Here is a 24,940-nt window from a genome sequence, read left to right on the forward strand (position 1 = left end):
TTGAAAAAAGAAAGTTTGGGAGAAAAGAAATTCATAGTGTTTCCTGTTGTTCTTTTCAGAGTGAAGTAGGCTATCCTGAAACGAACTCACCGGAGGTTACAGACATTAATACATAAGCACTCTGATTCACCATCTGCTTAGGTTCACATGAACTGTTCATCAGACCTGGGAATCTGGGTCCCTTTTCTGGATCACCGCCCAGCACGATTCCGAAACATATCCTAGACCAACCTTCACACCGCCCTTTCCAGCCTCAGAAAAATGAAGGATGGAGGGAACCTAACAACAGGATCTGGCTGACGATGACGACAAATCTGGGCAAAGTTGTAAATCCAGAAGGTGCTGAAGTGAAACTGGAACAAACACAGGGACTCGGTGTTTTCATTCATCTGCAAGATCACCCAACGCCCCGTTCAAGTCTGGGCACGAGTCACCAGGTTTCCACACACACCTACCCCCTGAAGTGCAGTGAGGTGAGCACCTGGGCGTGTGGTGCCGAGGGAGACTTCTGTAGGAAACACCTCGCAAAACCGAGAGAGACGAGGCCCGGATCTCGGTCATCCACGCAGGCGCCGTGCCTGACGCACGCACGTTGCAGGACAGCTGCGCTGACCAGCGCGTGGCTGTGACCAGCGCGTGGCTGTCACCAGCGTTCAGGTTGGATGCCCTTGTGTAATTATATCACATAAACAAGTTTGTTTTTTAAAAACAGATTGAAAGCTCTAAGTATAGCCTATTAGATTCTTTGGGGGAAACTGCTATAGGATTAGTGAACTCAGCTCTGTGCCCCTCAAAAACTCAGAAGCTGGACTGGGGGGGGGGGATGTAGAATTAGTATTAACACATTGGTATTAGAATAAAAGCATCCAGGCTTTCTTTTCATAGTCATTAGAAAATTGTCAGATTACTTCTGTCTACAACCAAACTTCTTCAAGTTTCTTAAGCAAATATGTGATGATTGGTGAAAATAATCCATTTATTGACCAAAAAACATCTTTATGAGGTGGGCAAAGGAAGAGACAAACATTGAAATTTTACTTACTCATTTAAAAAAAGCTAGGCATTGCAACAAGCTCTGAGGGGGACAAGAGAATATTGCTAGAGTTACTTATTTTAAAAAGGGGAAAGGAAAGCAATATTATTATTATCATTGTCATTATTATTACCAATACTATTAGTTTGCTTATTTGAGCTTTGAACTCATCACCCTCTTCCTGTGGGAAACAAAAATCCAGCTCTCAACCCATTTTCTTACTTATCCCTAACTCTCAAAATTTTATCATTGTCCTTTCTTTGATGATAATCCAGTTCATTTTCAGGTTCCACTTTTCTGAGTAGATATCTGATGACCGCCCATCTGTCCCCCAGATTATGTTTAATGCTCAAGATGAGCACAAGTGTCTGAGTTTCTCCTGTCCATCCATGGCTACTCCTGCCCACCCAGAGTTCTGGATTCATGCTATATTTCCTCCTTCATATCCTGTGCATCTGTATTTACTCCATCCTTTCATCTCCAGTCTCTTCTTCCTACCAGTCTCTCTTCCTACCTCCGTGTCTTTCTCAGTCCCTCCAGGGACCCACATCTCCCATTCATTCTACCCCTCCCCATGAAGTGGGTCTAGAACCTCCCCTATTGTCCCTCCAGACTTTTCCTTTTCATGGGATGCTGTTCCTAGACCCCTCCTTGAAAAGTCCTCCTTACTTTTGTTGATGTGCCCATCTCTGGACCATCTCCCCTCCAGATAGCTCCATTCCTGCCCAACCCATCCTCAACACTGCTTTTAGAGTTCTAGCCCCAGCCCTCATTCCTCTTCACTTCATTTTACCAGAGTGCTTTTTCTCTCCTCCCACATCCCAGGATCAGCTCTTCCCTCTGGTTGTTCCTCCCTCTCCCCATTCCCTCAAGCAGGTGATCCTTACATCTTGAATATCTCTGAATGTCTTTCAGTAGACCCCTTCCTTTTGGTCTAAGTTCCATTCCATGCATTGGTTTGGGCTCCTATCATCTTGTTCCCGGATCTCTGCTACTGTCTCCAGCTCCTCTGGCCCCTTCACGCTGCTTATGCTGTATTCTTTTCTAAAACCAAAACTGATTATGCCCCTTTGACAGCTGGCAACTGCTCGTTGAAAGCCACCCAGCCAGGCTTTCCTGTATCTCCAAGCATCTTTGAAGACACAGATAAAGAGCATTTTCCTACAGTGCATTGATTTTAATAAAAGATTTTGAGTGTGGGAGGAGAAATTTTAGTCCTAATGGACACCAAATTATTTAAATAAGAGTTTATAGTAAAATCAACTCTTGTTCATCATAGAGGCAACAGAAGTTTAGTTGAATTCTTTAACATGTAACAGGAGATTTCACAGACATGCTATGCTTGTAGAAGAGCATTTGGGGCCATTTTCCAGGATTCCTAGCTGTTAGCATCCTATCTCTGCCATTTTACAAGCATGTCCCTGGAAAGTTGAAGAGGCATTGTGACCTATGGATAAAATTAAATCTTCATGCTTTTGATCCACATCCACCTCTCTAGTCTTATATTGTGCTACTGGCTGTTACTTTTAACATCCTACAATTCTTGAACTTTCAGTATCCCAATTTCCCTGCCGAGAATGACCTTCCAACCTCTATGTTTGACAAAATCTCCTTGTCCTTCAGAATCAAGGAATCAGGGAATGTATGAAAGAAGTGAAGGCAGGCGGATAAGTGATTGCTTTCTAACAGATACAAGATTTTGGCCAATGAGAGGGGCTAGGAAGGAGAAACATATTTCTCAAAAACCTTGTCACCATGACAATGGCCCTTCCTCGCTGCAGTAGGGCTCCTTGTTGGCTGTCACAGCAGGCAGTGTCTCCCATAACTTTCTGATCTACTTTTCTTGATGTCATAATGTCTTAACTCCTTCCTAAGACTCCAACACATGGATGGTTTGGTCAGACTAAAGTCCAGCCTCTGGGGATACTTTGGTGTTGAGTGTCCAGCCACTTTTCCTCCTCTCTGAATCCTTCCCAGCCTTGATGTTCAACTCAAATTCCATCTTCTCAATGAAAACCTTCCTGGCTGTTTCAACCCTCATAAAAAAATTTTTTTTTCCCTCTTAACACCTACAACACTTAAGTTCTTATTAGAATTTAATTACACACATCTTGAATTTTATAACTTTTATTGGCTTTCTTTATTGCAGAAGTAATACATTTATATTAGAGAAAAAAAAAACAGTTAAGCAAAAAGAAAAACCACTCATAAGCTCTACTTTAACGCTGGCTGTATATCCTTCCACACTTTTTTTCTATGGCCACTTAGACAGTTTTTCCACTTTGGGGATCATACTGCTTTGCAATTTTTAAAGAAAATGTACTAATAAAGCACTAAAACACCAATATACATACTTTTTCAATGTCATTTTTTATGAATCTGTGATATTCACTTTTATATATAAGCCACCACTAATTCAGCCAGTCCTCTGCTGTAGGCGTTTAGATTTTTCCATTTCTTTTTTGCCATCATACAAAAAATCTTTTTGTATATTCTTAATTTTTTCAATAGTATAAATGCTAATAAATATCATTTCTATGTAAATAATGTTAAACCTTAATATAAGTAATGCATGAAATAATTAATAAAATTAATTAAATATAAAGTCACTACATTTGTCCACTGTTTCATTTATGTTAGCTTTGACTTTCTACCTAAATTTAAGTGTCCTAAGGATAGGATCTAGCGTTTTCTAATTTTTCATCTCTCATCAGCACAACAGATATTCAACTGTGCCTGAAGAAGAATTTTACTTCACTTAAATTTTTAGATAATAGTGGTATCAATTCTTCATTGTAATAGAAGATCTTGGGCTATGTTACCATGGATAATGATGTAAGAACGTTTTTTTCTCCTAAGGACCATTTCCAGTCCTTCTTAGGAACTAAGGTGAACTTTGAGGGAGATAAAGATGTGATAAATAAGACGAATGAGTAGTTAAAAAGCAAAAAGGCTGCCAGCTAAATTTAACAATAGCTAGCAGTAAAATTTCTGCATGGTCCTAGTTACTCTGAAAAATTACAACACTCTCTAGTTTGGAATACGTTGATTATTTTTCAAAACTTGTATGAGAGTTTATATGATGAGAAATAAGTCTTCTTGGCAATGTCATCTCCATAAAGACTCGAGTGCTGCTGCTGCTGCTGCTAAGTCGCTTCAGTCGTGTCCGACTCTGTGCGACCCCAGAGACGGCAGCCCACCAGGCTCCCCCGTCCCTGGGATTCTCCAGGCAAGAACACTGGAGTGGGTTGCCATTTCCTTCTCCTGTGCATGAAAGGGAAAAGTGAAAGTGAAGTCGCTCAGTCGTGTCCGACTCTTAGCGACCCCAAGGACTGCAGCCTTCCAGGCTCCTCTGTCCATGGGATTTTCCAGGCAAGAGTACTGGAGTGGGGTGCCAGTGCCTTCTCCGAAAGACTCTAGTAGTGACCCTCAAAGTCCATCTGAGCTGCCCAGTAGTCCTGCTACCTTGTGCTGCACTAGCCCACTTTTCCTCTCTCCTCCAACTCCTACACCCTTCCCTTCTCCACCACCAGCTGATGACCTCACTTCTCAATCTCCTAAGAAAACAGAATCACCCAGACGAGGATTCCTGGCATCTCCCACCACTCCAGACCAGCCTCCCTGAGCATCCCTACCTGAGCTGCCTTCCTTGTTCTTGTGGGGGATGAACTGACCCTACCTGACTCAAGAACTTCACTCTAGAAGTTGTCCACTCTTTCTTGACTTCAACAGTTTCCCCTCTTGACTGAATTATTCTTACCAACAAGGTCTAATTTCTCCCATCACCCTCTACGCATGTCTCCATTTTGTCTTTCACAGCAAAGCTCCTCTAGAGAGTGGTTCACATCCACTGCCTCTACTTTCTCTCCTCCCAGTATCTCCCAGACTCACTTCAGCCAGGGTGAGTCCATATCACTCCCTGCTGTCAAAGACACCAGCGCTCTTCAGATCATTAAAAATCAGTGGGGGGACTTCCTGGGTGGGGTCCAGTGGTTAAAACTCTGAGCTTCTGATGAAGAAACGACAGTTCCACTCCTGGTTGGGACTAAGATTGCATATACCCTGTGGCACAGCGGAAACAAACAAATAATAAATAAAATATTCAATTTAGAAAAAAGTCAATGGCATGTTCTCTTTCAATTAGACCCCTCAAAGCACTGGCACAACTGATTAGCCCCTGCTTCTCAAAATATCCACTTTCACTTAGTTTCTAGGATGCTACGCTGCCCTCTCCCCTACTCTCACTGTTGCTGTTTCTCAGTCACCTTGGCCACATCTTTATTTTATCCCTCTTCTGATCTCTAAATGCTGCCCTGCTTCAGGGCTTATCCTCAGAGCTCTTCTCTTCTCCACCCACGTTCCCAGATTTTCTGTGTTGATGACACACAGATTTCCAACTTGAGTCTAGATCTCTCTTCTGAGGTCTCAGTCTCCCATGTTTAATTGTTTACTCAATGTTTTCACTTAGACGTCAACAGGTGTCTGAAGTTTGGTGGTTGGTTGGTTGGTTGATGGTTTAGTCGCTAAGTCATGTCAGACTCTTGCAACCCCATGGACTGTAGCCTGCCAGGCTCTTCTGTCCGTGGGATTTCCCAGGTAAGAATTCTGGAGTGGGTTGCCATTTCTTTTCCAGCAGATCTTCCAGATCCAAGGATCAAACTTGGGTCTCCTGCATTGCAGGCGGATTCTTTACCAACTGAGCCACCAGAGAAGCCTGAAGTGTATTTACTTTCTCCAAATGCAAACATTTGAACTTCTCTCTCCCCTATTACCTGTTCCTTCTGTAGCCTTTCCCATCTCACAAAATGGAATTTCTGTTAATCAGCTATTTAGGCCAAAGTCTAGAATTTCCTTTGACTCCTTATTTCTCTCACATCCCACAGCTGAATCATCAGTCAGTTGCATCTGGTTTACTTTGAACATATATCTAGATTCCATTTACAGCTATTACTGCAGTCCAAATTACCATCACCTCCCTCTTAGCCTATATCAATAGCCTCCTAAGTGCTCTCCATGTTTGCACTCTTGTCTCCTCCATTTGCCAACCAAAATGATTTTTTAGGAGTCAAGGCCAGACAGGGTCCTTTCTCTGCAGAACCCCCTGTAAATTTCACCTAAACTCAAAGCCTGGCTAGCTCTCTGGCATCGTCTCCTGCCACTCTGCTTCCTGCTCTTCTGCATCAGGCACTGTGGCCACTTTGCTGTCCCTGACCACCCCACCTCAGACCTTTGCACCTGCTCTTCCCCATGTGTGGAAAGCTCTCCATCAAGATAGCTCTGTTCTCTGCTCATTTATGTCTCAGACTGATATATATATATATATATATATATGGTCAAGTAGTATATTTTTTATATATAAATATATATTTGGTTCATTGTCTGTCTCTCTCCCCCACCCCAATCTCATCACTAGAATGAATTCTGCATGCCAGCTCATAGAACAGTGCCTGCCACAAAGAGGTGGCTTAACAATTATTGAACAAAACACCACTCAAAACTATTCAAATCTCACCAGTTCTTCCAGGTGTTACTTGTGCAGTACTGGCTGAGATTTTATGGTTTATATATACTTCAAAACATCTGGTTTTGAAATAATAAATCTCAGTCATAATTCTAAGGAATTCGCTCAGTGAGTAGAACTCAGAACTTTCTTAAGAGAAATTTAACAGAAATTTCCTCCAGTGTTTTGCCTCCTTTTGTCTTTGATATTCTCCCTGTAAACATCTTACTCCATTCTCTCTCATCTAATTTTAACTTTGCCCTGCCATGTCTTGTTCAAGGTACAACATTTCAAATTCTGCCTAAGCAAAATGATTATATCTTCTCAACATCCTCAGATCCTTTAAGAGGGTGCTGGAGAATGAGAAAATCAAAGACTTGAGAACCGCTCACCTCTTTCTTCTATCTTCCTTTGCTCTTTTTGTCTCCTGCATATTTTAATCTTTCCTATTTTATTTTATAAAATCAAGGAGATTTATGGGGACAAAATTTACTGACTTCAGTACTATCGTACAAATTATTGTCTCTGGAAATCATATCCTGCCTTTAAGAAACCTACCACAGATGAAGCCCCTATTCTGGATCAGCACACACATCTAATTAGGTAAGAAGAAAAGTATATCAGGAAAGGTTGAAAGTTGTAGGCATGGGAAATAAATTGACTTCTACTCAAGTTACCGCCATGAATATACAGAGGAAAGGACCTGCATCTGTTTCACATTGTAAAAGCCTTAGTGCCCAGAGCAGCATTTCAAGCCCAGAGGATGGCCAACAAATGTCCATGACAAGTATGCTAAGGCCGTCCGCCGCCTGACCTCTGCAGCAGTTCTGATAAAGAGTGTCCGGTTTTTGATTTACCATCTTAATTTTATGTGATTCTGAATATGCTTTACAGGCTTTAATTCAAATTACCCACTTCTGACTTTGAAAATGAAATAACTAACTGCCTACCAGACTTCCAGCTCCTCCAGGGCAGAGATTTTGTCTTACTGACAGAAGCCCATGGTTGCAGTCCCAGACATGACTTAGAGGTCAATTCCTTCTAATTCCACCTCCCTGAATGACTAAATGAAACAACCTATAATAGTTGCACCTCTAATTGCTGTCCCATCCCATACTTGAGAATTTCAAACTAAGAAAGCTCCCCTTCTGAGTCTTTGGCAAATAGGCTAATTGGAATGACCTAATAGCCTTTCTTGTATCCATATCCAACCCGGACCAGAAACAAGGTGGCAAGATCAGCTTCCACCAGCCACCGCCCCCCAACCCCACCCTCTCACCACAACCTATGCTAACCCCCACCCTCTCACCACAATCTACTCCGATGCACCCAACTCCATTCACAGCTGGGTGGGCACAATTTGTTTTCAAAACAAATTAATCTACTCCACCCTCCTAGCGATCTTCTCAAGCCTGGCACTTGGGAGAAAACATTGCTTGGTTCTACTAAAAAGCAAAGTTATCACATTGACACTCACATGCTTACAAGGAGGAGGAATGCAGAAACATCACTGTTCAGAAGACTATAAGAAATGGCCCCGCCAAGGCAGATCATCAAAATTCTATCCTGACTGTGAGGTCAGGCAGGGACCTCTCAGAAGCCAGGATGTTTTGTCAAAAGGAGCACCAGATTCATCGAATCAGGGGACTGAGGACTGCTCCTACCCCTGGGGCCGCTGTTCATCAGAAAACTAGAGATGCTAGCAAAGGAAAATACCCAGTGTGGGTCTTGACCTATTCCAAGAGGCTCTGCAATGCTGCTAGAAAAATTACCTTGGCCCCTTCCGCTTCCTTGCAGCCATTGCTTAGCTTTCCACGCAGACGTTCAAAATGGGGCCTTTGAAAACTCTGCCCTCAAACGAAGGTGGTTCAGAGCAACACTTTGGCTGATATCACAAGACTCCCAGGGCAGCGCTTCGCTGCTTCCTCAGCATATGCCAGTGCCCATTTTACAGGGGCGATTTATGGTCCTTCTCTCAGTAGAGCGAGCCAAAGTTTTATAATCTTCATTAAAAATCAGCACCACATGTAATAATACAGAATACTGCCTGTACACAAGGGGGCCAAGTTATAGGTGTTCAGGGAAACGTGGCAGAATTTCTTGGCCCTGGCAGGCGTAAAGTTGCAGGCACCAGCACTATACTAACACAACCTCCTTTTATTGCAAATGTTCCTTCAGTCGAAGTCCTAATTACTTTCTGTAAAACCCTAACCACCATCAAGCTTTCTTCCGACAGGGCAGCCGCGCGATGGCCTTCAAGTGCAGCAGCAACACCCTGGCGGCCTCTCGAGTGGGCGGCGGAGGAGGGGGCTGGAACCCAGCAGGACTGGGGCCTCAGCTGCGAGGTAGGCTCTTGGGTAAGCTTCGTAATCGCACGCGCCCCTTTTCAAACCCTGGCGTGTGGACTTAGAGGCCACCTCGGTGGGACAGGCGGAGGCCCTCCTGGAAAGGATTCAAAAGTCAGTATCAACGTCAGGTCAGAAGCTACTCTTTCACCCCGTCTGCTCCCAACAGGGGGACCGGTCAGCTTTGAGGGGCCCGCGGAGCATCTTTTCCTGCCCCTTCTTGGGAAACCGCTAGGCAAGCCCGGAAACCCAGGTCTCAAGGTCCCACTCCCCTTCCAGGGTCTAGTGCCCCGGCTCTGCCCTCTCCCCACGTGACACACCAGCCATCACCTCTCCAACCACCCCTTTCGCCCCCAGTCCTGGCCTTTCAAGGCCCCTGGGCGAGTCGCCGGCCAGGCCGGACCGAGCCAGGCGGCCAGGAGGGCCAGGAGCAGGGGGCTCTCCAGGCCGCGCGGCCGCACAAAGCCGGGAGAGCAGCGGCGGCGGCGGCGTGAGGCGCGCCCCCTCCCGCGAGTAGGCCGAGCGCGCGCCCGCCCCCTGTCCCTCCGCCCCAGCCCCTGGAGCGCCATTCGCGGAGCGGCTTACGCTAGTCGCCGGGCGTACGGCGCCCCAGCGGCCGGGGAGGTGCGCTGCCCGGCTCCCGTAAAGTTATTGTGAATGGGGAACGGGTGACGTCAGCGCCGAATGTCAACAATGTAGCGATTGAGAGTGTGGGCGTTCCGGGGAGAGCGCGAGCCGCGCGGCGCGGAGCAAACAGCGCCGAGCAGCCGCCGCCTCGCCAGCAGCAGCAGCAGCAGCGGCAGCAGCGGCAGCGGCGACGGTGCACGCCCGGGCTGCGGTCGCAGCAGCGCTAAGGCCAGCGCCCACCGCCGCCCTCGCCACCCCGCCTGCCCACTCCCGCGGCCGCCGGGCTCTCGCTTTCTCCCCGGCCTCCCCTCGACCCTTCCCCTCCCCCTTCCCGCCACTCTCGGGGGGCTGGGGACGAGCTGCCATGTGATGTGCCTCCTCTCCGTGAGCTTTCGGTGACCCCCACCCCTCCCCGATCCGCCGACTGCCGGGAGGGGGCTGCGGGCTGGGAGGACGCGGGCAAGAGGAGACGGAAAAGAACGCAAAGTTCTCTGGCGAGGTGAGTCCGTGGCCCGCGGGTCCCGGGCCCCCGCGGCGGGGCAAGTTGGCTGGGGAAGGGGCGCGAGGGGAGCGGGCTCGCGGGACTGGCGGGGAGGCGTGAGGAAGCGGCGCGGGAAGGGAACCGCGGTTGCCGGGCGCGCACGCAGCCGCCAGCCAAGCGCCCTGCCCGCTTTGATGGCATTTTCTAGGAACGGGAAAGGGGTGGGAGCTGATCGGGCGGACGCACGGCTGCGGCCGTGCGCTCTCTCGCCCGGCTGTTTACGGCGGGCGAGGAGGCATTGTATTTTGCTCGCGTCGACGGGTGTTTTGGAACAGCAGGGGGAGGAGGAGCAGAGGGTAATAAGTCAGGCGTGGGGAGGGCGGGCTGGAGGGAGGCGCGCGTCCGCGCGACCGGAGCAGCTGTCAGACCCACGGCTCTGCGCTCGGGCCCCCAGCCCGCGATCGCGGTGCCAGGCCGGGCGGCCTCCTTCTAGCCCTCGGCGTCCGCGCCCGGGGCTGCTCCGCTAAGCTTTGCGCTCGGCTGTCAGCCGCCGCTTTGCGCTCGGCTGTCAGTCGCCGCCGGGTAGCTGAGACTACAGCGACTGGCGGGGTATCAAAGCCCAAGTTTAGGGTCCCGGGAAGAGGCAGCCCGGGGACTCTTGGCGCAGACCTCGGGCTGCGCGCTGGGTACTATCGCTGCTAGCCAAGGACCGGGTCATTGGCATGCATCCCGGGGAGGTCGAGCCGAGAGGCTCGTGCCTTCAGACAGAAAAATCTTGCACCTTCCTTTTCCACGATTCTGCATGAAATCTAAGTGCAACACACACCCCCTCTTCTCCCTGCCTGCACTTCAGTCTGCAAACCCCTTTTGGGCTCCACCTAGGAGAGGAGTTTATCCAGGGGACACCGCTCCACCGCCCCCTCGCCGAGGCGCCCTGTAGGGTCTCGCAGTTTTTCTCCTCTCACCCGGTGAGTGCTCAGGAGCCGAGCACCCATGGAGAGGGAGGCGGGCGGCGCTCCTTGAGAAGGGACTCGAGTGAGCACCTCGGTGACCTCGGTTTGGCCGGGCATTTGCAAGAATTTGGACCGTGGGAGGAAGTGGGCAGGGCCGGGTGTGTGCGTGTGAAAGGGACCGCGCACCGCAGGCTTCCAGGGTCGTGGGAGCGCGAGGTATCTGCAGCACCGTCTCGCATGTAGGCGAGTTTGATAACTTGGGGGGAAGTTCCCGCACCGCCGTCAGATGGTTTTTGTCTGTGGCCGGAGAAGGAGCGCTTCGCAATTTGCCTGTCTGGTCACCGTCGTCTCGATGACCCGTGACCCCTGGGAAACAGGAGGGACGAGGGCGCCCAACTCCGGGCTGAGCTGCGCACTCTCGGCCGCCTGGCGGGGGGGGGGGGGGGGGACGTAGCGTCCCTCGGCTTTCACCTTCGCGGTCTAGTGCTGCAGTCTCTCACTCCCGGTGTAAATTTCATCTGTTGAGTGTATTTAACTAAAATGGGTAATTACTTTAGATAAAAATCCTTTCCTGCCTAGTGGGAACCTTGGCGGAGATGATGCCTAATGAGATATTTTGCTTTTGTCTGTTTAGAGTAAAATTAGAGATGTTAACTCTGATAACGGTTTTCTCAGATCATTAAAATGTAACATGTAGGAAAGGCATGTTGAGCTGCGAAGGCTCTGGCTGACATGAAAGAAGCTGTGCGGGGAAAGGCTGCCACTTGGTTGGTGGAGGGGCTATTTTGGTAAGGCAGCGGCGTCTCGCTTACAATGTGAGATTGCCCCACCCTGGTGCTCCGGCAGCTCGCAGCTTGTGAGTAAACGGCGGTTTTCATTCTTACAGGTAATAATAAATGTGAGTCAAAATGACATCTTGTTAGAATTAGCCTTCAGTCTATAAGAGAGATGGCTAAATAACAGTGTTGCATTCAAACTGCTCTCGTGAAAGGTCTGTCAGCATTTCCGTTATAAATGCAGTTTTTCAAGAGTTTATAATTTCACCACAAAACTTTTGAGTGGCTGAAATGTTTTTCCCTTCTAGTGTTCTGCTTAAAAAAAAAAAAAAATGCGATGATTGCCCACTTCCATCCTATTTGCTGTTCCTGAAACTTGAATATCATTCAGATGAGCGTCCCAGAAATGGAAAACACAACCATGGAATAAAGAAGTTTTGTTAGAATATACTTTATTTGTGCCGAGTAATATTTTCATTTTGGATTTTGGAAGGCTTTATGTTTGCCATTTGGTAATCATAAATGTGTTAATTCTGGTATCTGTCAGTTCTGCAGGTGGATTGAAATGTCAGTTCGTGTTGTATATGCCAGGATTACATGGAAGAGCATTCTCCTCATATATGTGTCTGTGAGCTCATAGCTAAATTATATGCACATCTGTTAGTTACTTATCAGTTCTTTGTATGTTGCAGGCGAAGATCTGCTATAAAGGAGAAGAGGTAAGGCAGAAAGAAAGGGAGGGAGTCAGGGACCCCCCTCTCCCCCACCCCCATAACTTTTCAGCGTTTCTAGTGCCTGAGAGAAAGCCATTCATTTTCTTTCTTTTGACTTATGCCTTTGACTCAGTTCTTCAGGCCAGTCCCTTTCAGTCACTCACCTCTGGCTGCAGTGTGAGGGGCTTAATTATTTGTAAACTGCTCTGACATCCGTGGATGAAAGGCACTGCAGAAGTGCAAAGTATTGTTATCCCGATATGGAATTTAATAATCCATTACAGTTCATCAGGAAAATGCACTTTGCAGCGATGGTGGGAAATGTTCCCACCTGATAGAGGGTAATAATAACTGCCTAAAAGTAGGGTCAGATTACAGATGAGACAATTAACTCTAGCCATGTGCTCCTCAATTTGTTGCAATTCATTTAGTGATCAAAGTGAGTCGCAGAGAGCCAGATGGTCAGGTTCACATCTCTCCTAGGCCAGCCCTTCGCTTCTGAGCCCACTGTCTGCACAAGCAACAGGACTTACTCATTAGTGCTTGTGAACTGTTCCTCGGAATTTGTGATTGAGGCTCCTGGGACACGACAAAAGGGCCCAGGCCAATCTGTATTGTTGCGAGCAGTTTAATTTTACTTGGATTAACTCATGCTTAGTGTCTCTGGGATGGATCCAGCCTTAACAAGGGAAGAGAGAGATCCTAGTGGCTCTCTAGCTCAGCGGGGCTGGGCTCCACTGCCCTACTTTTTTGTCTCCCTCAGATTTCAGGGGGTGCAGTGTCTGGCTTCTTGAAAATGTTGGCTTATACTCAGATACATAAATACCCTCCTGTCTGGCTGAGGGGTGGGGAGCAGGACCAGTTTGGTGGGCACGTGACCTGCACTGTTGCCCAGGCCCCCTCCCCTCTCAGAAGGACCTCACACGTGGTTTAATCTTCTGCTCTTGTTCTTCTTGAGATCCTTAATAATTCTGGAACATGGGGCCCTTCATCTTCATTTCACACCATCTTGAAGAGGAGGGGGCATGGCATGGAGTGGCAGGCAACCACTGCACCATCTCAGCTACTTGTCATCAGGCAGGAAGGGGTGGGAATAGCGGCTTTGTGTCTCCACACTGTCTGATTTTTCCGAGGGAAGCTGTATATCAGGGTTTTGATGTGGAATATCCTACTTTCTAAATATTTGCTCACACCGGGTAGAAACATTGTAAGTGCCGGAGCTGGCCCGTAGGCTGTCTGGCTGCCCACTACCGAGTGAACTAGAACATCTTACTGTTTCATATTTCTGTCTTTGGCTATTTTCTAAAGGCCTGACATATCGTAGATGATTTTTGAGTCTACACCAAGTGAATGGTTAACTGTGGTCAGGAAAATTGAAAAAGGCAAAAAACCCCAAACGGAATCAAATGAAATCAACACTGAGTCCCACTCAGGGATTGATAGCTTTCTTTTTAACAGAGAATACAACGTGAAAGGCCATATAATTAATACCAAAGGCACCGTATAATCCTCCGCAGGTAAATAATCTATTTCTTTGGGTCACCTGCCCTCTGTTTAATTGTTATTGACCAGATCGGGTAACATGGCTGTTTAATGTCCTCTCCTGAGGACTCCTCCAGGAGAATTTGACATTTGCCAGCACCCACTAAAACAATAGCTGTGATTTGTTGAATGTTCACCATGTGCCAGAAACAGTGCTGACTCCTTTCCCTGAACATTGACTCCTCATTTCCTTCCTTGACTCCTCAAGGCAACCCTGAGAAGCAGGCATTGTGCCCATTCTACAGAAGAGGAAGGTTCTTATTGGAAAGGATTTCATCAGAAGGCAGTGTGTGTTGCCCTGACTGTCTCAAGGTTATTTCCCTGTCCTGTATACACAGTCTAGCCCAGAGTCAATGACTGGGCATGGCGTTGGGAGTCATAGCATGCAGAGAACCCAGTCTCTACCCTAGAGTACAAGGAATAGGGAACAACGTAAGATGCAGCATAATCTGTCAACATCTGTGATTCATACAGCAAGCACTGCATCTGCCTCCCTGTCTCCTTTCCGTGTCAGGAAGGTTCCAGTGACATAGGACCCTATCAGAAGCACAAATAGTTCAGAAGTCAGGGCTGGTTGCAAAAACTGGCATTACTCTGGAGAAGAAAAGAAGCTTTCGGCAGAGCTGAAGCCGTGTTAGGGAAAGCAGCACCAAGGCTTTTGGAATGATAGAAAATCCCTCCTGGATTGCCAGTGACAGCATATGACCTATTCTTGTCCCATTTTTAAATTTCATGTAAATATTTACACATTGTTCAAGTCAAAACTGAAACCTGCTGTGAACTAAACATTTTGTAAACTCAGATTGCCCAGAATTACTACTCATCTGTGTTTTTTTTTTTTTTTTGGTCTGTGATGATATCTAATAGAAAAGTAGTTCTTTCTTTGTCAATTTAAGGTTTTTACTTCCCCCAATCTTTTGTTTTTTTCTTGTTAATTTCAAATGTCAGTTTCTCTAAGACTGAAACTTACTCTCACCATCAGCATGCTACTCAGCTTCCCTAAAGCTGGAAGTCTCAGAAGCACCAGTGTGTCCTTTTCAAGGACCATTTCTTTTCTAAAGAATATGGAAATTGAACTCAGTCCTACGAGTGGCACTACTTCAAAAATCAGGCAGGAATGTTGCCTTTGTTTTTCCTTGAGCTACTTTTTTCCAAAATAATAAATCTTCCTGATCTGAAAGCATTTCACGTACTTCTTCATCCTCGTCATTGGAATTACAGCCAAAATGTCTCTCAGTCTTCCCCAGTGACCTCATAATCACGACTTCTCCAGCATATTACCCTGGTTAACTTCTCTTTTGTTCCTCAGCCTGATTATAAATTGGCCTTTGGTTCTGAGATGTGTCATTTGCCTCCCTGACCTCTTTGTTCCACTCCTGGTGGCGGGAGGACAGCACTGATGCCCCTGCCCGTGGCTGCCTGGTTACTGGTTCCCTCTCCTGCCTGTGTCAGCTTTCATCTTCCCTTTTTCCAAGCATTGCCATCCTCCTATTTCCAGTTTCCCCATACTTCTCGTGATTATCTTCATTTATTCCCGAGCCTACTACAGCTGGCATGTGGACAGACTCCAGCTTAGTGCAGAGGGAAGCATCTGCATTTCCAAGTCCATTGTCAAAACTCCAGTCCATCCTTTTGTCTCTCCCTCGCCACTTTCTGTGGATGCTTCAGGGGTTTCCTCAGGCTGCATGTGTCTACCCCGTAGAAGGCTTAGACTTTGGAGTTTAAAGCTGGGAGAGCCCAGTGTGGTTATTCCTGTTCTTATACGTAGAAAAACAAAGCCAAGGTGCTGCTCAGCGACTTTGCTTAGTCTCCCAGGATCTACACATTATAGGCAGGTTTTATATTATTCCCATCCTGTATTCTCCTAATTATCAGGAGCTCATGGATGGGATAAAATGGGCCAGGTGTCCAGAAATGGCATTCTTTAGAGGCAAGTGGCTCATTCATTCACTAAACAGATATTGAGTATCCCTAACATGGCAGATGTAGTGCTAGGTGAACATGATGCTTTTGGGGAGCAAGCCCAATCTCGGCCCTGACCTCGTGAAGCACCCCATCTAGTAGGAAGGATGACGTTTATCAGATAGCCACAGATGACTTACTGCAGACTCTGAGAAGGAAAGGTATTATATGCACTGGAGGATGTACTGGAGGGACGTGACCTTGTTGGGAGGTTGGGGCAGCCCTGCCCAAGGAATTATGGAGTCAGCTGCCATCTGAACCTGTCTGAAACTAGCTAGTTTTCCCCCTAGTCTCCCTAGACTGTAAAGAAGGCTGAGCGCTGAAGAATTGATGCTTTTGAACTGTGGGGTTGGAGAAGACTCTTGAGAGTCCCTTGGACTGCAAGGAGATCCAACCAGTCCATCTTAAAAGAAATCAGTCCTGAATATTCATTAGAAGTACTGATGCTAAAGCTGAAACTCCAATCTTTTGCCACCTGATGAGAACAAAGAGCTGACTCATTGGAAAAGATCCTGATGCTGTGGAAGATTGAGGGCAGGAGGAGAAGGGGATGACAGAGGATGAGAGGGTTGGATGGCATCACCGATTCAATGGACATGAGTTTGAGTAAGCTCCGGGAGACAATAAAGGACAGGGAAGCCTGGTATGCTGCAGTCCATAGGGTCAAAAAGGGTTGGACATGACTGAGCGACTGAACAACAACAAGTCTCCCAAGCCTATTAATTCACTCCTATCTGTGGCCCTTTGGAATATTGCATAAACCATGGTATAACGTGTTGAGTCATTTTGGCCAATAATGGTTTCTGTATACAGAGTCCAGAATTGATTTATTTACCTGTGTCTTTAGAACCTGATAAAAACAGAATTAATTGCCAAGAATATTGTTTGTTTCCCTACTGGAAAAAAAAAAAAATGCAAGTTAGCATTCTTATTTTGGGCATGTTGAGGGTCATTTTGACAATATTTGAGTGATTAGAAGCTTCAGGCATGCCCTCCCAGTTGTCTAATATGCGTGGGCTTGGGGGCAAGGGGCTTGGGTGAAAATGAGAGTCCGGCTGATCAGAAGCCCCTGTCTGTCCCAGACCGGACAGGTCTCCAGCCTCTGCAGACCCAGGATGATTATACAGACTGTTCTTAGCACAATTTAGGAGTGCAGACAGCATCTGTTTAAAACAAATGGACTTATTATGTGCTAAAACTCCTCTATTTTCTTTTTTTCCTATTATAGCTAACCTGTGTTGGGAGCCTTATATGTGTTTTTCATATCAACTATTTAATTCATATAACCACCTGGAGGCAGGTGTGATCATTAAAGACTGAGGCATGGATGTCACTTGGCTAATGAGTGGCTGAGCTGGGTTTGGACACGAGGAGTCTGATGCTGGAACCTGTTCTCTTAACCACCTGTTGTTCTGCACCCTCTCTTCCTTTTTGCTTCTCCATCACATCTCAGAAGTGGAAATATAGGCCATCTCACTCCACTGGATATTTTATTGACATCTATCTGAAAGATAAAATTGAAAAATAATTTCTCAGTGAGCCTGAGTGAATGCATCCTTTGTCTTTCTTCTTTCACCTAACTCACTTTCTGATAATTGCATTCCTCAGTTCTCAGTGTCCGTCTGAGGTTTCAGAGGATGGAAGTGATAACATGTCAAGACACAGGAAGAATTAGACACAGAACATGAATCCTATGACTCTGTTCCCAGGGTTTTTCTGTAACTCACGCTCCTACCCTCTTGTTATGTGAAGAATTTGTTTATAGCTTTCTTTTTTTTTTTTTCTACTGAGGAGGAAGAATTTCATTCAGAACCAATTCCATCAGAGTTCCTAATGAGAAATATTAGCTGCTAGTAACAGATAAAAACAGGTAACCTTTGCTCCATTCTAGTCAATTTCAGGAAGAGATTATCTTGCCAGATTAGCATGTTGCAACTCTCAACAGGAGATTTGAATGATTTTAAAGGACTCCGCTAGGCAGTTGGTTCGGTAGTGACCCCGATTACCCTGGGTTTGCAGGGTGACTGTTTAGAATGCTGACTCAGCTGTGTCCTGGGCTGGATGTCCAAGTTGTCATCTTTAGTCAAGTGGCATTATCCTTGGAGCTGCTGGAACATTAAGCATAAGCTTGAAGCTCAATTTGGGAAATGATCAAGCATATGACTGTACTGTGCTTATTTTTCAGTATTTAGTTCAAATTTTGGAGATGGCTAAATGGGGAGATGCTTAGTGTGTCACTGTTGGAGGTTTTAAGTGATTAAAAAAATCAAGCAGATGAGTGCATAAAGATTTCTATGCAAACAATGATGAGCTTAAATTAAAGCTGCTGATTTAGTATGAGAATTACTTGCACTGATTTGTAGAACATCTATAGAGGTTCAGGCTTCCATATTATGCAAATGAATGAGCCCTGAAGAGTCAAACTGTGAAAAAAAATGAAATTAACTATAAAAGATATTATTACCCATTCAGCAAGTGGAAAATGTAGACTTACTTAGAGTTAACCCTTTTCATGTATTTCCTTGAGAAGATTGGCATCAGGGTGATGATCTTGACAGCATTGTAAAGAAGCCATGCAAGGCTTGCTCTTAGTTCTCCCAGTGTCCACTTTCTGTCCTGACTTCTCTCTCTCCTCTGCTCCCTTTAGGCCACTCAGTGCACTTAAACAGTCCCCTTCTTCCCTTTCAAAACCAATCTCATAAAAGGATTTTATGAAAACTTTTGTCTTTTGTTGTTGTTTAGGTGTGGACTCGTGTCTGACTCTTTGTGACCCCATGGACTGAAGCCTACCAGGCTCCTCTCTCCATGGGATTCTTCAGGCAAGGATCCTGGAGTGGGTTGCCGTGCCCTCCTCCAGGGGATCTTCCCAACCCAGGGATTGAGCAGCAACAACCTAGTGTATTACTTTTTTCTGAAGGATCAGCTTATTAATAGGAGATAAACTAAAAGAAGTAAAAACCCTAGCAGTGGGGCTAGTAGAATCTCATACACTGGTAACCTGGTGACGGTAGGAAATTTCTGAGTAAAGAGAGGGCTCTATATAAATCCAACCGTGGAGACAGAGAATATGGACAAGCAGATTAGAATGTATAAACCACAGTATTACAAATATGAAGAGCAGATGATTTTTAATGTGATAGTACGTTTGTCAGAAAGCATCATCTTTCTCTTGCCAGACACTTGATCTGATTGCATAAACCTGGGTAGCAAGATGGTGTGTTATTTGACATTTAAACGGAGGTTCAGGGGAAAACCACTTGGTCTGTAACTAGGAATTTTTGTCAATCAGTCAGTAGCAGTGAACCTGAAATACTCTATTACCTTTAAATGTTGAATTTTAAAAGAAAAAAAAAAAGAGAATGGATTTCACCCATCTGCCTCCCCACCCTACACTTCTATTGATTAAAAATTGAGTTGATAAGTCTATTTCAAAAGTGACATGCCCCATGCTATGAGCATGACTAGTGGTGACAACTGGACATTTGGAGAGGCTGACTGTTTAAGGAAATCATGCTTTTTAAAATTTTTAAATTTTTATTGTCTTGGCATGTGAGATCTTAGTCCCCTGACCAGGGATTGAACTTGTGCTCTCTGCGTTGGGAGCACCGAGCTTTAACCACCTGACTACCAGGGAAGTCCCAACCCTCCTGCTTTTAGATAGACGTGTTGCCTTTGAACACCCAGTCGTGATGAGTCTGAACTGGCTTCCATTTTACCCCTCCCCCATGCAGACTCCCCCAGCAACCATGCTATGTTGAGTTGATGGCGCCATCTAGTGTCAGTCTGTGGAAATGCCCTGTACTCATCTTTCATTCTCTGGGGGTCTCATCTCTTGGGTAGCTGGGTAAGGAGAGTCCCTCCCTGCTCTCTGGAGTACACTGTCTAGTAGGGAGACCTCTCCCTAATTCGTACTCTTCTTCTGTCTTCTGTTTAGTACTGCCTCTGTGCCTTCCTCTGTCTCTGACGCCATTTCTTTCTGGTCTCCTCTCTCTAGTACCCCCTCTCTGTAGCTCTTCTTCCTTTCTTTTTCTTTTTTTCTGTTCCAACTCTTGGTGAATTTTTTGGAACAACAGCAACAAAAATTTGAAACTCACAGATGATAAACGATTTTCCTGATGAAATGTTATGGCAAAATAGGAGAGTGTCATGCATTTTAAAGTGGAATTAACCACTAAAGGTCATATTGGAGAACGAGAGTGAAACTGGACAAAGTCCGAAAGTCTCACCTAGAAGACTGCCTCTAATTAGGTGCTTCAGTCACTCAATAATGTTTTCTTTAGTTTTTAATTGGCTTTGGAACTATTGTTATAGTATTATTTTCTCTTTTAAAACTACAAATGTAACCTCTGACTTGAATTTTAAATTTGAGACAACCTTCATGGAATATCCTGAACATCATGGTGTTTCTGTGTGGGACGATGTGTTCTGATTCCGAATAATCCGTTTCCCTCTGGAGTTTTGGGTCCTGTATTAAGTGAGAGAAAGGAGGTGAAAAGTCATGTAGGAGCCAGCCTGAGATGTGATTACACCAGGATGTTCATGGGATCCGAATTTGTGTACAGGTTTAAGCACATCAAACAATAAATTTTAAATTTCCACTTGTGTTAAACATCTCTACATTGTGGGTTTGAAAGTAAGTCCCCTCTGAAAAACAGGAACTGTGCTTGTCTGTTACCAGTTTTTGTGGTCGATCAGGCAACTATTTTGATTTTTGTCAGAAGGGAGGAAAAGCAGTTAAATCCAGTTAAAAACTGGTTAAAATGAACTGGCTCATGAGATTTGAGTGCAGCTGTTCCCCACATCACAACACGGAGAGTGAATTGTTTATTACCACTCTTCAGTATTATTAGTTATCAGCACTGCTTTTTGAGCAGCGGCATCTCTGCTCTGTCTGTTTGGGGTTGAACCTTGGCAAATAGGAGCTGTGAGGGGAGAGAGGTTCCTGTTTGCCGATTTGCATGTACCTTGTTTTTGTTTTTGCCGGGTAGGTGTGTGCGCCTTCTGTCTGCGAGAGCCATTTAGCATGTCAGCAGTTTCCTTCCAGCCGCGCGTGCTGACTCATGCAGCTGTTACAGCCCTCAGCTGGCCCCACTGCGATCTGCCCACAGCACCAGCGCCGCCGTGGAGAGCACCTCGACCATTTCGCTGCGGGGAGACTATTTTCAGATCTGTGGTCGCTGCTGAGCTGGGTTCCCTTCTCCCTCCAGCAACCAGACACAGCTTTTGTTTCCCCGGGGTAGAAAATTGGGCATATTTCTACCTTGGTGACTGTGTGAGCATCACAGTATTTCTGGGAAGCCCCCAAAGAAAATCGATTTTTACTTCCTTTTAATTTTTTGGTGCTCCTTATAGGGAGAGGGGAGTGGGGATGAGAGTAAGAGAAAGGGGCTCTGCTGTTATTTCCTCCTTAGCACCAGAGGGAACTCTTCTGAACAGTTAACTGAGGTTTTCCTGGTGTAACCCAGACCTGACCCACTTCTCCCCGTGTCAGTGAAGTGTGTGTGCCGGGACTGGGGCAGTGGGCAGGAGGTGTTCAGCAGCTAGCCCCACTTGGTTTTATGTGGTTCAAGTCCTTAAGTAATGACAGATTTTGTTTGTATCTGTTGCATGTTATTAAGGTTAAAAAAAAAAAAAACAAAACTCAAACCTGACCTTGGGTCATTTTAAACCTGGCATGTGTTTTCAGAAATGGTTTCGCTGTTTGTTTTTGGAGTTCAGTTCTGCTTATTTTCATCGGAAAGTGAAAATGTTACTTTTTTTGAGGTTTATAAATAAACTTCCTTTTGCAGATACAAGTTGATCAGAGCATCCTAAACTTATCTTGAGAAAGATGATTAAAGTGAGATCAGTTAGAGAAAGGAAAGCTTTACACATGGTTGTGGAGTTTGCCTCCATTTTTTTTTTTAGCTTCAATAAGCATTCTGAAGCAGCTTTGACCAGTAATAAAGAAAAAGCCAAGCCACAGTGACTATGTGTAACATGATGTTGATGGAAGTTCTTGGTTTCCGCCGATACAAATGACTCATCAGTATCAATAGAATTGTGACTTCTAATAATAACACAGTGCAAGACCTTCAAAACATGTGGTTTTAGCCCTAGCTGTTAGTGAAAGGTTGGAAAATATTAGTTTGAGCTTTTTTTTTTTCTGATCTCTTGATTTCACCCAAATTTAAAGTTGTTTTTTGTAGGTGTGATGATCACACTATTGTTTTTTCATCTTACTGTTTTTAGTTTCGTTATGACCACGTCGCCAAACTCAGATCATTTCATCGTTTAGAAATCTGTGCAGTAAGCATCTCCCAGGGCTGTGTTTTGAGGGAAATGTGGCTGAAAAGCAAATCCTCCCTGAACAGAGAAAGGAAAAAACCGGTCCGGACTCTGGTCCACCAAGCTGCCAGCCTTCTCCACAGAGTCTGTTGTGGAGGGTTGTGGGACCGCTGACTGGCTGATTGCCCTGTGAGTCATTGTCAGAGGAATCCAAGAGGAAGGGTAACAGAAAATGCGAGTCAGAGGAAACGGCCGAGTGAGAAGGAGCAGTTACGACAGGAAGGACGGTGCTGCCCCGTCTCCAGGGCTGAAGGGCTGAGACCCGCAGACCCTGAACATCACAGGGAGGTTAGGTGTGCATTTGTGAGTTGCAGCCTCTCTGCTTGCATCTATTTGTGGGCGCTTTCTTATTTTGCTGTTCAGTTTTGGTTTGTTTTGCCTGCAGTTTGGCCAGACCATCAGAGATCGCTATCTTAGCTCGGTAAGACCACAGAGGTCTTACCCCAGGGCCTCTCCTTTTCGCATTCTGTAGTGAAAGCAACTGAATTTCTAGACTATGAAATCAGCACCTACATTTACCTTTATACAGCTTTTTTTCTTTCTGAACACTTCATCTTTAGAAATGTTGCATCACTGGTTTCCTAGTTACTACAGCCAGTGGCCTTTGTGCCTTACCTGCTATGTTAGCCTTGATCTGGGAAATACTAAAGGCTTTAAAGAGAAGCACAAAATGAGAATGTTACTAGTTGAAATTTTGTGTCAGTCTTGCCTCTCTCACAGTTCGTCCTGGATGGCTCTTGTTTTTCCATGCCATCTTCTCAGCATTTTTTAGTTTTAATACTTATGCCTCCCTTTACTGTCTTTACCCTGGTGTCTTGCTCCCCGCTAGCATTTCCTTTCTTTGCCTCTTGTTCTTCCTCCCTCTTGCCAAGTCTTTACATTTCTTTCTCTATGTGAACACGCACCTCTTCTCCTTTATTCTTGTAGATTCTTTCTGCTCCTGCCTGCATGCATACACCCTTTCTCACATCATTCCTAGACAGACCCAGGCATGTGTGCACATATGCACACACTCTGTGTACATATGTGGACACATGTGCACCAACACAGCCCCCTCCCTGACCCTGGTCTCTTGCTTGTGGAGACCCCACAGTGGCTCTGGGTGCTTCTGTTGCTATCTCTTCCCAGAGCTGGTTTCTGGAAGGGGTCATTCAGACAAGAAGGGAATTGGAAGGGGAGCATACACTGGCTTCCCGCCTGTGTCTAAGAATACATCCTGGGAGGAGGCTGGATTCTGAGGCTCCAGAAAAAACCCAAGGGAGGCTCTGGCTTCAGAATCCAGGGAGTAGGTTGTTGTTTAGTTCCTAAGAGGTGTCCGACACTGTGACCCCTGTGGACTGCAGCATGCCAGGCTTCCTCCACCCGCTTCTCCTGCCCTCAGTCTTTCCCAGCATCAGGGGCTTTTTCAGGGAGTCAGATCTTCACATCAGATGGCCAAAGTATCGGAGCTTCAGCTTCTGCATCAGTCCTTCCAGTGACTATTCAGGGTTGATTTCCTTTAGGATTGACTGGTGTGATCTCCCTGCAGTCCAAGGGACTCTTCAAGAGTCTTCTCCAACACCACAGTTTGAAAGCATCAATTCTTCAGCCCTCAGCCTTCTTTATGGTCCAACTGTCACATCCATACATGACTACTGGAAAAACCATAGCTTTGACTGGACGGACCTTTGCTGGCAAAGTGTTCAGGAGGAGGTAGGCCTGAGCTTGGGCACATCAGCCAAAGAGAACAAGGTGTTGGGATGATTTTTCCACCGGTCTTGAGTTGGAGAATCCTGATGGGGTGAGAAGGGCCTCTGGAGGGGGTGGGTGGTTGGGGAGTACTAAGGGGAGGAGGAGGCTCAGAACTCAGGGTGTGAAAGAGGATGGGGATCATTGGCTTGCCTCTGGCTGTTAAAATGCCCACAGAGCCTGGTCCCGGGGAACTGGCAGGAGATCCCGGGGATACCCAGGCTCCCTCTGCGACCTTAAGCTGTCTCTTGCCCCACCAGAGAGACCTTCCCTGACCCTGTGGAGTGGGGGGACCACCCTCTTTTCCAGGCACCCACTCTTCTCCTTCCTTTTCTCTGAGGCTCTTATCACCCTCTGCGCTCTTGTATATGAGGTTGCTTGTCCATCTGTCTCCCTCATTATGAAATCAGCTCCAGACTTCGGGGTCTTTGCCTCCTTTGGTCACTGTAAGTCCAGGGGCCTGGAAAAGTGACACTACAGGGCTGCTCATTAAGCATGTATTTGTTGAATAAATGAACTTACTGTCTCTTAAGAATCACCTGTGGCTTCTCACTGTCCATAGAAAACACTCAGAGTCCTCAGAAGAGCCTTTAAAGCTCCTTACAATCTGTTCCCAGGCTACGATTTCAGATATATATTTCATCAGTGTTTTCTTCTCGCTCAACTTTTGTTAGATATCTCTCTAACTAACTTATGTTTTTATTTTGTACAGTTTCCTAACGTATGTGTTATATCTGTTGGCTCTGAAGTTCTCTTAATTTGTCCTAAATTCACTTACTGTGCAAATAGAGAATTACTTGTCAAGGGGCTTGCTCTTTGCAGGGAACTCCGTTAAGCCCAGGTTATGGTGCGTGGAATACGGACCCAGTAGAAAGCATGGTCCCAGACGGTAGGGAAGTTAGTATTTCTGGAGATCACATATATAAGCATGAAGCATTTGAAATACAGTGCAC

The 24,940-nt window shown here is 45.9% G+C and overlaps 1 protein-coding gene across 3 annotated transcripts in view; it reads left to right on the forward strand.

Annotated features, from left to right (window-relative positions):
- The first annotated feature begins 9,913 nt into the window (after positions 1-9,913).
- Positions 9,914-24,940, forward strand: part of BACH2 (BTB domain and CNC homolog 2) — a 398,641-nt gene continuing 383,614 nt past the window's right edge. For all 3 annotated transcript variants that reach the window (XM_061427805.1, XM_061427804.1, XM_061427802.1), the window contains exon 1: positions 9,914-10,004. The gene's annotated coding sequence lies outside the window, so the exon portion shown is untranslated. The remainder of the gene's footprint in view (positions 10,005-24,940) is intronic.

This window comes from Bos javanicus, chromosome 9 (genome assembly GCF_032452875.1).
Source record: "Bos javanicus breed banteng chromosome 9, ARS-OSU_banteng_1.0, whole genome shotgun sequence".
Classification (NCBI taxonomy): Eukaryota; Metazoa; Chordata; class Mammalia; order Artiodactyla; family Bovidae; genus Bos; species Bos javanicus.